Consider the following 17,756-nt stretch of genomic DNA (forward strand, 5'->3'; position numbering starts at 1 on the left):
GCTAAACCCGCTCGACCACCCCGTCGACTTCAACGAGTTGCGGCTTCCTGACCTGGTCTCCTTCTGCACTTATATGTTTGAAGAGCAGAGCCATCTCTGCACGATGGTGGGGGCAAAGCTGGACAAGGAGGTGTTGCAGGCTGCCGTCGCCATTGCCGGGCGAATCCTCTCAGGGCTCCATCACCAGAATCCATTCGTGCCATTGGACGCCGTCTTTGACGAGCGGGCTCCCGTCGACCGGGAGCGGGCTCTGCAGGCGGTGGCACCCTGCATCACCAACGCCGTGCGCCTCGAGAAGCAGATGGACTTCGATGGTGTTTAGGCGTCCTCTGCATGGGCATTTCCATGTCTTGGCGCAACATGACCGTTGGATCAAACTCAGACGGTGCAGATCAGTCACTGTAGCACAAAGCGTGTGGGTGTGTTTGGTTGCATTCTCATCTCAATATAGTTGTTCCCTCTTCGTGCATGCTCATCTCAGCACCCCTCTTCATGCATTCTCCTAGTGTATTTGTGTTAACCTACTAGTGTGGACTCATGCACCCTTCATGCACTCTGCAAAACACCCAAAAGTGGGTCGAGAAGGGAACTTTTGCTCCCATCCCATACACCCTTCATACACCCTGCTTAACACTGATTCGTGCTTCATATGGTTCATGTTCCGTGGAGTAATGTAGCACCATACTCTCCATGCGTTGTAGACCTAGTTCTGTTAACATTGATCTCACTATTCATTCTCGACCGGACAGTCAAAAAAGGGGTACTATGTTACATTACTGTTCATATAGTTGACATGCGCACAACATCATTTGTTATCGTCATATCTTACTACACTAGCAACAAGATTATGTAGTACTGACGCATGAACCACTGCACATGCATAGTAGTAGGAGCACTGTGTAAGTTCAAGTAGCTGCCGTGTTTCACACTCCTCCGTCATAAGAGTGGAAACGCTTGTTGTAATCATTTCTTCTTCTTCAAAAAACAGCGGACATGCTCTACCGTGCGAATCCACCTCGATGGTCGTCGGGAACCTTGCTACTCACTTTCGCCGACGTGCGGGACAGCCAGCATCGGGTCCACTAGCCATGCACTAAATTAGTCCGTACTAGAGTGCCCAACTGCACGGTAGACTACCACGATCGAAGGGCCGCAGTAATGCCCAATGAGCCGTCAAATCACAAAACCACCACCTTTCCAGCAATAAGTTGGACAGACAAAGCAACCATCATTTCACTCTTCTCCCTCCGCATCCTCTCTTGAAGAAAACCCCAATTCGCTTCTCCCTCATCTTCTTCCTCATTTCTTCAAGAAAACCCCAACCTGCTTTTGCCATTGTTCTTCTCTCCCAAAGAAGGAAAGGTGAGCGCATCAATGGTGTTGATTCTGGCCAAGGCCCGGTCTTGCAACCCTGAGACTAATCCTATAAGTCCCTCTCTACTCTTCTTTTGGGTTTGTGATTATGGTTTCTTTTCTTTTACTTCTATTTGACAGTTTCTTGATGGACCCTGGAGCACTGGCCGAAGTGATGTCTATGGCTCTGGCCAAAACCGTCGAGGATCAGGGTACGAAGAAGCGCAAGCACCCCGCCGAGACTACCGCAGACAAGCTCAAGGCCACCGCCGAGACTACCGCAGACAAGCTCAAGGGCATCGCCCTGTCCAAGACCCCCTCTCCGGGATCCCTCATTAAGCAAGTCCAGGTAATGTCTCTTCTTGATGATCTTTTTCTCAATCTTGATCGTGTTTTTTCATCTCAATACGCAGTACTAGTACTAGTAGTACAACTCTCTGGGTGATCTTGCATGTGATTTTTGTGTGCCAAATGACGGTTCTAAATTCCTCTTTTGACCAAAACATGCGAGAGGTTGAAACTGATTTCTTATAGATTACTTTCAACTACTTTATGAACATCGACATAAGTAACTTGTGTTATGGATATTACAAGTAATCCCTCTGCTCTCATGCCTTTGAAGACATGTTCTAGTGTCTTTGTTCACTCATTTTTGTGGGTATATGTAGTCATGTATGGAGTAAAATATCGAAAATCATCTTATATTTCTGAACGGAGGTAGTAATAAAATATTTGGTTTTTGTTTGAATTAGAACCAGGTCCGCGGTGGAGATGAAGTTCTCAAAGTCATGTCGTGTGAACTGGAAGACCTGAGGATGAGTTATACTGCTAAACTATCCAGCTGCTGTGTCCTTGTCGCCACGTGTCCTAAACTAGTGTTTTCCTGTAGCATTGTTGTCAGGCGTGTTCTCGAGGGTGTACTTGACCACAACAAATTCCTGGCTGTGCCTTCAATTACGAAGGGTGTGGTTCTTGTAAGCTTCCCGACAAATCTGATGCAGACTATCTTCATCGCCATGTTTATGAGTGGAAACACCACTCTGTTAGGTTCTCCAAGGTTGATGAGATGGTGATGGTGCAGGTAGACATCTCTCACGAAGTCCATGGCCTAGTGAGTTATGCGGGGTTGAAGGAATTGAATGTGATAGGCATGTACAAAAGCATCAAAGGGAATCCGGCTCTTTGTGATGTGCTTAAAAAGAAGATCCTCAACAGGAACCCTAGGAAAGAGGGTATTGCCTTTGAGAGGAAACTCAACGCTGATGGAGCATACTGGAAGCCTGAGCAGTATCCCAGAACCTCATGGGTTGCTGCAATGGGACCTCCAGTAGATCCATCTACTTTATCTGGCTTTGCATGTGAATCTTCATAGTCTTCTGATGAGTCATTTGACTCCAACTATAAGCTGTTCAAAAATCAGAATGGTGAAGTATTTGCTAGATATGTTGGCACTAACTGCAGGAATGGTCCCCCTATGAAGAAAATCTGGGTTCCCTAAAGGTGCCTTGAATGTCTTCAGGTGAATGTCATCATGACACCACCTGAGAAGAATAATAACCCCAGAGCAAATTCATTGTATAGACCAAAGTCTTCATATGGACCACGTTCCTCACGTGGATCAAATTCCTCATATGGATCAACGTCCTCATATGAACATCATCATGCTAACGCTTCTGTTTTGCAGGGTAAGACTAAGGGTTATGAATATGTGCATTATTCTTCAAATCATTATGTTCATAAGTCCTCGAAGAATTTCTCTGCTTATTCATATGCTTACCCTAACCCCTCTTATCTGAGACAAAGTGGACTGGCATCTATGCCACCTTTCTCTTATGGAGCTCGCAGAAAGATGAACTCTTTGCCACCCCTCCAGATGTGGGTGGTGAAGAAAAAGAACTAATCCCTTATGCAGGGTCAGGTCTCCAAACGAACTTAAATGTCTGAAGAATTTGCTGGAGACCTGAATATGCTTGAAAGGACGCAAGCAAATCATGAAGAATTTTTTTTCCATTTCTCACGTCATCATACTGCTATATCTGTTCTGTTGCTTGATGAAATTGATCTGCTGAATTTGATGTCATATTCTTCACTGATGAAGTATATGAGTTCGTAAGTTACACTAATTCATCTACAGGATGATCAACCCAAAGCCACTGAGTGGGTCCTCGATAGTGGATGTACAAATCACATGACTGGTGACAAGAACTTATTGATGGACACTGCTTTATCTCCATCGCATCTGAAGCATATCACCTACGCTGACAAAGGCAAAAGCAAGGTATTGGGTCTAGGTAAGGTTGCGATCTCTAAGGATCGACGCATGGACAAAGTCATGCTTGTCGAGTCCTTAGGATTCAACCTCATGCCAGTCTCAATGCTTTGTGATCTTGATATGGTTGTTATCTTTGGCAAGTATCGTTGTGTTGTGATCATGGAAGCTGACCATTCCAAAGTCTTCTAAGGCTTTAGGAGAGGAGATCTCTATATTGTTGATTTCTCTACAGGACCACAACCTGCTACATGCCTACTTGCAAAAGCTTTAGAAGGCTGGCTACGGCATCGACGACTTGGTCATGCTAGCATGAGGAACTTGCACACTCTCGCGAAGAAGAAGCATGTCATTGGCATCGAGGATGTCAAATTCCTCAAGGATCACCTATGCGGAGCCTGTGAAGCTGGAAAGATGACCAAGGCCAAGCATCCCTCAAAGACTATCATGACTACCACTCGTCCATTTGAATTGCTTCACATGGATCACTTTGGCCCTAATCATTATTCCTCACTCACCAATAAACATCTTTATATGGCTTTGTTATTGTTGATGACCATTCTCGTTTCACATGGGTGCATATCGTCATTTAAAAACGTGAAGTGCGGGAAGTCTTCAAACGATTTTCCTCAAGGGCTTCAACCAACTTTGGTGTGATGATCAAGCACATCAGAAGTGACAATGGGACCGACTTCAAGAATATTGGTCTTGATGACTATCTTGATGAACTTGGTATTACTCATGAATTATCTGCTCCTTACACTCCTCAGCAGAATGGTGTCGTGGAGCGCAAGAACATGACTCTTGTTGAGATGGCTCGCACTATGCTTGATGAATACAAGAAGTCTCGTCACTTCTGGAGTGAGGAAATTGATACTGCGTACCACATCATCAATAGGGTATATCTTCACAAATTCTTCAAAAAGACCTCATATGAACTCCTCACTGACAAGAAACCCAATGTGAGTTATTTCAAAGTCTTCGGTGCTAAATGTTGGATTAGGGATCCTCATCACAATTCTAAATTTGCACCGAAAGCACATGAAGGTTTTATGTTTGGTTACGGAAAGGACTAGCACACCTACAGAGTCTTCAACTCCTTTCACCACAAGGTTGTTGAAATTGTAGATGTGTAGTTCGATGAAACTAATGGCTTGCAAAGAGAGCACCTACCTCCTGTGCTAGATGAAAAGTCACCTGAGGAAACCATCAAGTTCAAGGCTATTGAGGATGTCATTCCTACTGAAGAATTTGCTGAAGAAGTCATTCCAGAACGTGAAGAACAGCAAGCTGGCGCACCTGAAGAAAATGGCTCTGAAGAAAATGCTCAGCCAACTCAACGTCACCAACCCGCTCATCCTCGTGTTGCAAATGAAGTGCAGATCGAGAAGACATCAGCGACATCAACACACCAGGTCCTCTCACACGCTCAAAGGCTTCACATTTGTCTAAGATTTGTGGGCACATTGCTTTCGTCTCTATTGCAAAGCCCACTAAGGTAGATGAGGCATTTCTAGAGCCTGAGTAGATTCAAGCAATGCAAGAGGAATTACATCTGTTCAAGCTAAACAATGTGTGGGAACTTGTCAAGCGACCAGACCCACGCAAGCACAATATCATCGGCACCAAATGGATCTACCGCAACAAGCAAGATGAAAATGGCCTTGTGGTGAGGAATAAGGCACGGCTTGTAGCTCAAGGCTACACACAGGTTGAAGGAATTGATTTCGATGAAACTTTTGCACCTGTTGCTAGACTTGAGGCTATTCACATATTACTTGCTTATGCTAACCATCATAATATCATCTTATATCAAATGGTTGTGAAAAGTGCATTCCTCAATAGTAAGCTTGAGGAAGAAGTATATGTTGCTCAACCCCTAGGTTTTGAAGATCCAAAGCATCCTGACAAAGTCTTCAGACTCAATAAGGCCCTCTATGGCCTCAAGCAGGCCCCTCGGGCATGGTATGATACTTTGAAGGAATTCCTCATGAAGAAAGGCTTCAAACCCGGTTCACTTGACCCAACTCTTTTCACCAAAACCTATGATGATGAATTATTCGTGTGCCAAATATATGTTGATGATATTATCATTGGTCGTACTGACCAACATTACAGTGATGAATTTGCCTATATCATGAGTGAAGAATATCAAATGTCTATGATGGGAGAACTGAAATTCTTCTTAGGTCTTCAGATACGTCAACAGCGCAATGACATCTTCATATCTCAGGAGAAATACCTCAAGGATGTATTGAGGAAATTCGGCATGCAAGATTGCAAAGGCGTCAAAATCCCTATGTCCACAAATGGCCATCTATGCACTGATGAAAATTGTATTGACTTCGATCAAAAGGTATACCGCTCCATGATTGGCTTTTTTATTGTATTTATGTGCATCTAGCCCAGATATTATGCTTAGTGTTTGCATGTGTGCCCGTTTTCAAGCTACACCGAAGGAATCACACCATAAGGCTATGAAGCATATTCTTCGATATCTAGCTCACACTCCAACACTTGGATTATGGTATCCTAAGGGCTCGGCTTTTGATCTCGTTGGATATTCATTCTCTGACTATACTGGTGATCGTGTGGACCGCAAGTCAACATCAGGCACATGCCATTTCCTCGGACGATCCTTGGTATGTTGGTCCTCGAAGAAACAGAACCGCGTATCACTTTCTACTTCTGAAGCTGAGTACATTGCTGTTGGTTCGTGCTGTGCTCAATTGCTATGGATGAAGCAAACCCTCAAGGACTATGGCATCAATGTGAAGAATGTGCCTCTCTACTGTGACAATGAGAGTGCCATTGTCAGGACCCCGATTCTAAGTCACACGATCTAGCCTGTAACACCTCATATCACATTGCGGCCTCACGCACGGTACTCCCACGGGTGTCGCCTTACCATGGCCCGGGACCGTTTGCGCCTTTTGGCTCACGTATATGACAATGTCGCTAGCATCCATATGACAGAGAACCCGGGCCGACATGGCTAGTCGTGAACCCAAAGCGGCACTAACGTATGGGGACAGGCATACATGAATCAACATCGAACGTGTCGGTCAGCAGCGTGTGAATCCGGGCTGTAGCACTGGGCTAACAGGACTCCGGGAACCCGGGCTGTAGCAGGCTAGGCAGGACTCCGGATGTCACCACGTGACATTTCCCCGAAGGGACAGACACTGGAATGATATGAAACACATGCCGGCCGGTCAAGTGTCCAGAGCAGTAGTGCTGGGCTAGCAGGACTCCGGTGAACCGGGCTGTAGCGGACTACTATGGCTCAAGGAGGCACTAGACTACATTTCCCCATAAGAGGGGCTGCCAAGGATAAACAACTAGATTGTCGGATCCCACACATACCAAGCATTTCAATCATACACACAATATGCTCGATATGTGTAAATACATCATGGCATCACAACAAAACTCTACAACTCGAAGTACTTTATTTAAAGGGCTCCAGAGAGCCTTACATAACATGTTCATACAGATAGGGGTCATATGACCCGACACTCAAGTCATACAATCATACAAACACATGCGGAAGCAACTTGTCTGGGTATAGAAACTAGAAAGGAAGAAGGCTTGACGAAGCCTGTCTATCTACGTAGGCCCTTCACAAGCCTAGATCACCACCTGGGTGGCAAGTCACTCGTCGTCATCGAGTTCTACATAGAACCCATCGGAAGGGGCGGTGTTGTTGTCTGAAAACAGTAATTGAAGCAACATGAGTACAAAGGTACTCAGCAAGTCTTACAACAGATCCTACTATACATGTTCATTCTCAAGAAGGTAGTGGAGTTATTGCAGCAAGCCAGCTTTGACTCTTGGCTAAGCTATCCTACGAGACACCACTTGTAAAATAGTTTTCGCACACGAGTCCACTAATCACCATTTCAATACTCCACCGTGGATCCTCCCTCGTCATCCCACGAGAGAGCCATCCGCGGTACTCACACTTATCTTGAGGCTTTTAGTAGTATCCATTTACTTTTCTATGAACTGCATAAGCGACCAAGTAGTCCTTTACCGTGGACGCGGCTATTCGAATAGTTTTATACCCTGCAGGGGTGTACTTCGTCACACACGCTCTCACCACTTACCATCGCTACACGACATGTACTCGGCAATCTTCAAGCGGAAGCCCAACGTGGGTGTCGGCCACAGCCTACCTAAACACTCAAGTCTCTAGTCTAGGTTTATCGCCTATTCAGGTTCCATCCGCAGGGAGTCCGGCCAAGGTTTCCACATACGGCCCCAAACGATGTGTGCAGGGTTCCCGGACACCAAACGGGCGACTCGGTACACCGTGCCATGAGCCTACCGCATCACAACCCACCCCTTGGTCAGCGCTGTCCACGACCTCCAGCTTACTACAAACACCAAAAACTACGTGCAACTCCTGGACAGAGGACAAGGGTGACTAAGAAGCCAAGGGGGTCCATTGGTTTGGGGCCCAATGCGTGGTAGTAGCTGAATCTTAAATCACGCATACAGATCTCAGTTCTTAGGGACGGTCTCAATGAAACAACCCACCATGTACTCCTACATGGCCTCCCATCGATACCTTTACCAAATCGTATTCAACACCTCACTCTCATTACTGACACACGCTTTCCCTCTAGTTCATCACCCTGATGAGCCAGACCTGACACGACTCTAAGCGTAGCAAGCATAGCATTGTAGGAACACAACATGGCTCAATCAACTCCTACACATGCTAGTGGGTTTCATCTAGTTACTGTGGCAATGACAGGTCATGCAAAGGAAAGTGGGTTCAACTACCGCAACACACAGCAGTTTGAATCGCGTTGTCTTAATGCAGTAAATGAGAGCAGAAGCGAGAAGATGGGTTTGTATCGAAATGATCAATGGGTTGCTTGCCTGACGGAATGGTGGTGGAATGCTGCCCTTCAGTTGGATACTCGTGAATATCCTCGGAGGCAGAACCTACCACGATGAACACATCGAAGCACAATCAACACCAAGCAAAGTGCAACAATATGATGCATGCATGAGACATGGCAAAATGGATGTATTGGGCTAATGCAACTAAGACCAGATGGGTTTGGACTATTTTGAATCAAAGATTCAAATTCCAAGTTCATAAATGGCCCATGTTAGTGCTTTATCTTGTTCTGCATTAAACAGTAGGTTAATTTTCTTAAACATGCATGAAACCATTACAGATGGATAGAATGGATTTTTTTGATCATTTTTCATATATAAATCTTTTCATTCTGAGCTATAGATTATTTTCTATGATTTTTTGAAGTTTGTGATATTTTCTGGAATTTCCTGTATAAGAATAGTTCCAGTAATTAAATTACTTATTGCGTCAGCAGTGTGTCATGATGACATCAGCAAGTCAACTGGGCGTTCTAGGTCAAACCTGAACGATGGGACCCGTCTGTCAGTGTCACGGGGCTAATCCTATCTTAGTTAATCTAAACTAGGAAATTAACAGGGGCTGGCCCCACATGTCAACGACCCAGGGGAGTCAAACCCCTCGTCAACGGGCCTGACACGCCGGCGGTTAGCCGCAGGCGAGGTCAGCGGTGCTCCTGTGCCTCGGGTTTGCTCTACGGGGCACCGTTCGAGGCGCCGTTGGGCTCTACGGGTAGCTGACGCAACGGCGCGTCCGTTTGTGGCCGTGGTTGGGCCTGGGGTGGCCGAAGTCGACGGCGGCGAGCTCTTTTGCGGCCGCCGGAGTTCGGGTGCCGACGAAAACGACGACACGGTGCACGGGAGGATCAATGGTTAGTCTCTACGGGTGCTGCAAGTTCTCACGAAGATGACGGACATATGCACTGGACCATTTGGTCACCGGAGCCTCGTCGGCGACGAGCTCGTGCGGCGGCGTGTGCGGTGCTGCTGGTTATGGTCGAAGCAAAGGGCGGCAGCAAGAATGAGAGGATGGGGGAAGGGGCAGAAGCTCACGGCAGAGGCGATGAGCTAGGTGGCGCTGTCGGGGACGAACTGCTGCGGTGGTGACGGCAAAGGGGATCTCCGGCGGTGGGCGGTGAAGGCGAGGTCGAAGCAGTGGCTTCGGGGCAAGCGGGCGCTCGGGGCTCGACTTGCTCGAAGGAGAAGGCGACGGCGGAGCTGCTGGACACGGCCAGGTGACGCGGAGACGGCGGTGGCTACGGCTACGCCGGCGAGGTGGCAGCGGCTGCGTCGGCCATGGTGGTGGAAGGCGAAGGAGAGGTGCAGGGGACGAATGGAGGTGTCCAGGGGCTAGGGGGTGCGACGTGGAGGTCGTCCAGCTCGTCCACGGGCGAGGCGGGAAGCAGGTGGCGCCGTGGCGAGCTCGCGCACGCCGGCGTCACCTCTCTGCCTGCTCTGGCGGGAGCAAGCAGCTGACTGGCCATGGGCCAGCACAGTGCTGGGCCGCCAGGTGGGCTGCCAGGTAAGTTTCTTCTCTGCTTTCTGTTTTTCTTTTTATTTGTTTCTCTTCTGTGTTTTGTAATAGTAGAAATACTATTCCATTTAGGAAAAACCTGAAAATATTCAGAGGCGCATTTGAAAATATTCTCAACAGCCTAAAAATACCTTCTATATTATCTGGGCATTTTAAAATATTTATAGGATTTAAATTGCCCAAATGCAAATACTCATGGCTTGGTGCAAAATCCAGAATAGCCTCCAAAAATATGAAACCATTTTTGGCAGAGGGTTTAGCCAGGACCAAAGCTGGTGAACATTTATGGAGGGCATTTCAGGTTCATTGAAAAGGATTTTAGTAAACCCTAGTTGTGTTCAGGGGGGGTGCTGGGGGTTTCTGGCATCCCCATTTCAACTTTCTGGAAAAAGTAAACATGATGCAAAACTCTAATGCATGAACTAGCTAGGATGTGACAACTCACCCCCACTCAAAAGAATCTCGTCCCGAGATTTAGGATCCGTTGGGAAGAAGGTGGGGTACTCAAGTCGAAGACGATCCTCCCTTTCCCAAGTAGCTTCTTTCTCGGAATGGTGTGACCATTGAACCTTGAGAAACTTGATGTTTTGGCGTCGAGTGGTACGCTCGGCTTGATCAAGGATTCGAACGGGATATTCCCGATATGTGAGATTATCTTGGAGATCAAGCGTTTCGTGGTCCACTCCATGGATAGGATCCGAGAAGCAACGCCTGAGTTGAGAAACGTGGAAGACGTCATGAACCTTGGAAAGATGCGGAGGTAGTTCCAATTGGTAGGCAACTTCTCCTCGCTTGGCAAGAATGCGAAAGGGTCCAATGTAACGAGGAGCCAATTTGCCTTTGATACCGAATCGATGGGTTCCCTTTAAAGGAGTAACCCGAAGGTAAGACTTCTCGTCAACCTCAAAAGTCATAGCCTTATGTTTGCGGTCATAATGGCTCTTTTGACGAGATTGGGCTGATTTCAATTTCTCACGAATAATGCGAACCTGCTCTTCTGCTTCCTGAATCATATCCGGGCCAAAGAGTTGTCTTTCCCCGGTTTCTGACCAGTTAAGAGGCGTTCGACATTTCGTCCATAGAGAACCTCGAAAGGAGCTTTGCCCAAGCTAGCTTGATAACTATTGTTATAAGCGAACTTGGCTAATGGGAGGCATTTCTCCCAATCCATGCCGAGGGACATGACAGAAGCTCGGAGCATATCCTCCAGAATTTGATTAACTCGTTCTACCTGACCACTTGATTGAGGGTGGAAGGCGGTGCTAAAGGAGAGACGAGTTCCCATAGCATTTTGGAAACTTTCCCAAAATCGAGAGGTGAAGAGACTTCCACGGTCTGAGTTAATTTCCAATGGAACACCATGAAGAGACACTATTCGGGAGATGTACAAGTCAGCTAGCTGGCTAGCGGTTATACTCTCACGAACAGTTAGGAAGTGGGCTACTTTGGAAAGACGATCGACAACAACGAAGATAGCATTATTCCCTCTCTTGGTCCTGGGAAACCCGGTAATGAAATCCATACCGACTTTATCCCATTTCCATTCAGGAATAGCCAAAGGTTGAAGGGTGCCAGCAGGCCGTAGATGCTCTGCTTTAACACGACGACAGACGTCGCAATTAGCAATGTATTGAGCAATTTCTCTCTTCATCCTAGTCCACCAAAACCTCTGGCGTAGGTCTTGATACATTTTAGTACTACCGGGATGAATGGTGAGAGGAGATTCATGAGCTTCATTAAGGATCAATCGCCTCAGGTTGCGTACCTTAGGAACCACTAGACGGTCTCCAAAGAACACTACACCTTGGTCATCAACGGAGAAACAATCCGCAACTCCTTTCTTGATGTTTCTCTTAATACGGGAGATTCCCGGATCTACCTTCTGAGCTTTGATGATCTGATCCGTAAGGGTAGGTTTCGCCACCAGGGTGGATAGGAACCCTCGAGGAACAATATGAAGGTTAAGCTTACAGAATTCCTCGTGGAGAAGTGGTTGACTTTGTTGTAACATCAAGTTGTTACAGTAAGATTTACGGCTTAGCGCATTAGCCATGACGTTGGCTTTACCCGGGGTGTAAGTTATTCCTAAGTCGTAATCTGTGATCAGCTCGACCCAACGTCTTTGCCTGAGATTCAAATCCGGTTGGGTGAAAATGTATTTTAGACTTTGGTGATCGGTGAAGATCTCGCAATGGTTACCGAGGAGGTACTGTCGCCATGTTTTGAGTGCATGGACTACGGCTGCAAGCTCTAAATCATGTGTGGGATAACTATCCTCATGTGGACGCAACTGTCGGGAAGCATAGGCAATCACATGACGATCTTGCATGAGTATGCAACCTAGTCCTTGTCGCGAGGCGTCGCAATAGATAACAAAGTCCTTAGAAAAATCTGGTGGTATGAGTATGGGAGCAGTTGTCAGGCGTCTTTTCAGTTCCTCGAAGCTGAACTCGCACTGTGGGGTCCACTCGAACTTTTTATCTTTGTTGAGGAGTTCAGTTAGAGGTTTAGCAACCTTGGAGAAATTCTCGACGAAGCGGCGACAGTAGCTCGCTAAGCCAAGGAAACTCTGAACTTGCTTGACCGATTCAGGTGGAGTCCAGTCAAGGACGGCTTGAACTCGCTCGGGATTGACAGCAATACCCTTACCAGAGATTACATGGCCTAGATAGGTCACTTCTGGCAACCAGAATTCACACTTAGAGAATTTAGCATAAAGGCGATGCTCTCGAAGTTTTGTCAATACTAGTCTTAGATGCTCGGCATGTTCTTCCTCATTCTTGGAGTAGATGAGTATATCATCGAGGTATACTACGACGAATTTATCCAAATACTCCATGAAGATCGAGTTCATTAACCGAGAGAAGGTGGCTGGAGCATTGGTTAGACCGAAGGACATGACGGTGTACTCGTATTGGCCATAACGAGTAACAAAGGCCGTTTTAGGAATGTCCCCGTTCTTGATTTTTATTTGATGGTAGCCCAACCTCAAATGCATTTTAGAGAAGACTGAGGATCCAGTGAGCTGGTCATACAGATCGTTGATCCTGGGGAGCGGATACTTGTTCTTGATAGTGACTAGGTTGACAGGTCGGTAATCCACAACCATCCGATCCGTACCATCCTTCTTCTTGACGAAGAGGACGGGGCAAGCCCACGGAGAAGAACTAGGACGGATGAAACCCTTTTTCAAGGACTCATTGAGTTGTTTCTTAAGCTCGGCTAGCTCTAGGGGTGCCATCTTATAAGGTCTTCTAGAGATTGGGACGGTTCCTGGAACAAGGTCTTTCACGAACTCGACATCCCTGTCAGGTGGAATACCTGGCAGTTCTTCTGGAAAGACATCCGGGAAGTCACGGACTACCGGAACATCTTCAAGGTCTAGAAGAGGGTTGGCATTTAATGGGTAAAGCTGACGCTTAGACACTCGGGTCAAAACATTGACTGTCTTGCCCGACGGATGAGTGAGTTGAACAGTTCTAGTAGAGCAATCAATCTTAGCATAATGGGCTGACATCTAGTCCATACCCAAGATGATATTTATGTCCGAGGACTTGAGAGCTATTAGTGATGCAAGGAAGACCAATCTGTCGACAAGAATTTCATTTCCATGGCTTATCCTAGAGGTTTGCCACTTAGAACCAGGGGTTTGAATTACCATGGAGGTGGGCATGTCACAAAATGTGGTGTTGTGCAGTCGAGCATAGCTCTCAGAGATAAATGAATGAGATGCTCCAGTATCGAAAAGAACAGTTGCCGGATGGCAATTAACAAGGAGCGTACCAAGGACGACGTTGGGATCCTCATGAGTTTCTTCAGCTGAAACATAGTTGACATGGCCACGTGCAGTGGTGGCTGGCTTGGCGTAGTAAGTCTTTCCTGCCGGCTTACCATGGCCAACGGACTGTCCAGGTTGATTGGGGTTATTTCGGGGGCACTCGCGCAAATAGTGACCCGTTTCTCCACACTTGAAGCATGTCACAACATTGGGGCATGGAGCAGCATTAGCAGCGGGGCCACCATAGACCTTGGGCGGTGCATACTGCTGGTTGGGGCGAGGCGCCTCGAAGGATGGCCTCGGAGTGAACCTAGGTGGCAGAGCAGTGTTTGGAATCCAGACCCGGCGCTTCTGAGATCCGGAGCCGGATGAGGAACCAAAATCGCGAGAGTGCTTGCGTGTAGCGTCATAGTCAGTCTGTCCTGTCTCAGCACTGATGGCCTTATTGACCAATTTCTGGAAAGAGGTGCACTCGTGCAGACGAAGATCATGGCGAAGCTCGGGGCTAAGTCCCTTGCGGAACCTTGCCTGCTTCTTGGCGTCGGTGGATACCTCTTCAGGAGCATAGCGTGCTAGATTTCCAAACTCACGGCTGTATGCATCCACAGTTAGTCTGCCTTGGGTGAAGTTGCAGAATTCTTCCCGCTTATGATCTATGAGACCCTCCGGAATGTGATGCTCACGGAAAGCCTCACTGAATTCAGCCCAAGTAGTGATTTGGCCGGCTGGGCGCATAGCCTCAAAGTTTTCCCACCAAAGGCTAGCAGGGCCTTCGAGGTGATAGGCAGTGTAGGTAACCTTATCAGCTTCGGCTACGTTGGCAGAACGTAGCTTATGGGTGATGATGCGAAGCCAATCATCCGCATCGAGGGGCTCGACAGAATGGTTAAACTTCGGTGGGTACAACTTGATAAAGTCATTGATGGACACCAAGTCGTTCCTCTGATGACGTGCAGTATTCTGCTCAATTCGCTCTAGCAAGCGGTTAGTCTCACGCTTGTTTCTTTCTGCCTCCAGCATAACTTCGGCCAGAGAAGGCGGTTGAGGTAGATTCTCCCCCCTAACTGCATTGGCTTCACCCTACGCCTGGACAGCAGGGTTGTTGCGGGTGTTGACCATCCTAGGAGAAACAAGACAACGGTTTAGACAAGGAGGGCTAAATCTTGGCAGGGAAATACGGAATGTAATGGATAACACGGAATGCAGAGATGATCATCAGTATGACATGGTAGTATAGCAACTGACATACATATACCAACGGTCATACACACCATACATAGTTTAGTACAAGTCCAGGCTGGAGTACAACTACGATGAAAGACGATACATCTCATCAGAGGCATTCCAAGCTCCTATACATTATTTTTCTATACCTCCGAAACGTGATACACACCAAGTCGTATCCCACAAGACACGCAGGGCTGTGGGGAATACAACTGTTACAATACTAGTGGAACTACCACCAACTCAGACGTCTCCGTAGTAATCTTCATAGAAATCACCGCCATGTCCTGGGAGCTGAACATGATCATCTGGAAACAGTCGGTCCTGTGGAGCTTGCGGTCCATAAGGACTCGGGTGTGGCCTTGGTCCAACAAACGGTGGCAGACGGGGTCCACGAGGAGGGGTGATGCCTCCTACATCACGCCATTCCATACAATCTGGCAGACCAGACCGCACGGGGTACAAGTCCCTCATGTCCATATACCCGGCCTGCACGGCAGGTGCAAACCGTGTCAGAGTGGCCCAGTGATCAGAACGAGCATTAAAGAGCTCCATTCGCAAGGCACGATTCTCACGGTCCTTGTCCTCAAGCATCTCGGTGGTGGTGCGGAGTAGTGAATCCTCATGGGTAGGATCACAGTAAATAGCCTGATAGTACCCTTGTGCCCCAGGGAGTGATGCTGGCATATAGCGGAAGTCAGTGTTCTGAAGCAAGGCAGTTCTGGCTCGTATGATAGTCATCATTGAGTAAGCTGCGTCCTGCACGGACATCTCGATGGTAACCCCAAGTCCATAAGAGCAATGGAGGGGTTCAGTGGATCCAGGATAGGAAGGGTAAATCCTGGCTGTGCAAAAATATTGGCTTTGATTAATGTCTCGAAACTGCTCCTCAACGGTATACTCGGGATACCATCGATAGCCTATCTCAACCATCACTCAGACCAGCATGGCCGTGTGACCAGGTACATCGAGGCACCGGGTCAGACGAACCACTTGATTCTGGTAACGGGTAGCCATCTGAAAGCACGAAATAATACAAAGGCATTAGAATTTCTAGGAGAATTCGGACAGCATAACGGCTGTAAATGCTCGGAAAGACTTGAAACATTCGCAACAGTTTGCAAAACCACTCAACAACATCATATCAAGGTTCTGGTTCAACCGACAACATACTAAAGGTAGTAGAAACTGAACCGAAGCATGGAACCAACAATCCTATAAGTTACTACCGACTAGTAACACGTGAACCTGATAGAGAGAAGAGAGCCTAGTCCTTAACCCACGTAGAATGAGAAGAGAATGACTCAGATCAGAGGGCATAAGGTTAAGGAGTAAAAGCGCCTTACGTTCCCTCCCACAATCAAATCCCCTACATATAACTAAAGCATTTCTAGACTCGACATCGACCAGTTTGGCTTAAGGCACCTACAAGCAGTCCGGCTCTGATGCCAACGCTGTCAGGACCCCGATTCTAAGTCACACCAATCTAGCCTGTAACACCTCATATCACATTGCGGCCTCACGCACGGTACTCCCACGGGTGTCGCCTTACCATGGCCCGGGACCGTTTGCGCCTTTTGGCTCACGTATATGACAATGTCGCTAGCATCCATATGAAAGAGAACCCGGGCCGACATGGCTAGTCGTGAACCCAAAGCGGCACTAACGTATGGGGACAGGCATACATGAATCAACATCGAACGTGTCGGTCAGCAGCGTGTGAATCCGGGCTATAGCACTGGGCTAACAGGACTCGGGGAACCCAGGGGGTAGCAGGCTAGGCAGGACTCCGGATGTCACCGCGTGACATTTCCCCGAAGGGACAGACACAGGAACGATATGAAACACATGTCGGCCAGTCAAGTGTCCAGAGCAGTAGTGCTGGGCTAGCAGGACTCCGGTGAACCGGGCTGTAGCAGACTACTATGGCTCAAGGAGGCACTAGACTACATTTCCCCATAAGAGAGGCTGCCAAGGATAAACAACTAGATTGTCGGATCCCACACATACCAAGCATTTCAATCATACACACAATATGCTCGATATGTGTAAATACATCATGGCATCACAACAAAACTCTACAACTCCAAGTACTTTATTTAAAGGGCTCCAGAGAGCGTTACATAACATGTTCATACAGATAGGGGTCACATGACCCGACACTCAAGTCATACAATCATACAAACACATGCGGAAGCAACTTGTCTGGGTACAAACACTAGAAAGGAAGAAGGCTTGACGAAGCCTGTCTATCTACGTAGGCCCTTCACAAGCCTAGATCACCACCTGGGTGGCAAGTCACTCGTCGTCGTCGAGTTCTACATAGAACCCATCGGAAGGGGCGGTGTTGTCGTCTAAAAACAGTAATTGAAGCAACATGAGTACAAAGGTACTCAGCAAGTCTTACAACAGATCCTACTATACATGTTCATTCTCAAGAAGGTAGTGGAGTTATTGCAGCAAGCCAGCTTTGACTCTTGGCTAAGCTATCCTACGAGACACCACTTGTAAAATAGTTTTCGCACACGAGTCCACTAATCACCATTTCAATACTCCACCGTGGATCCTCCCTCGTTATCCCACGAGAGAGCCATCCGCGGTACTCACACTTATCTTGAGGCTTTTAGTAGTATCCATTTACTTTTCTATGAACTGCATAAGCGACCAAGTAGTCCTTTACCGCGGACGCGGCTATTCGAATAGTT

The sequence above is a fragment of the Aegilops tauschii genome, chromosome 7 (assembly GCF_002575655.3).
Source record: "Aegilops tauschii subsp. strangulata cultivar AL8/78 chromosome 7, Aet v6.0, whole genome shotgun sequence".
Lineage (NCBI taxonomy): Eukaryota > Viridiplantae > Streptophyta > Magnoliopsida > Poales > Poaceae > Aegilops > Aegilops tauschii.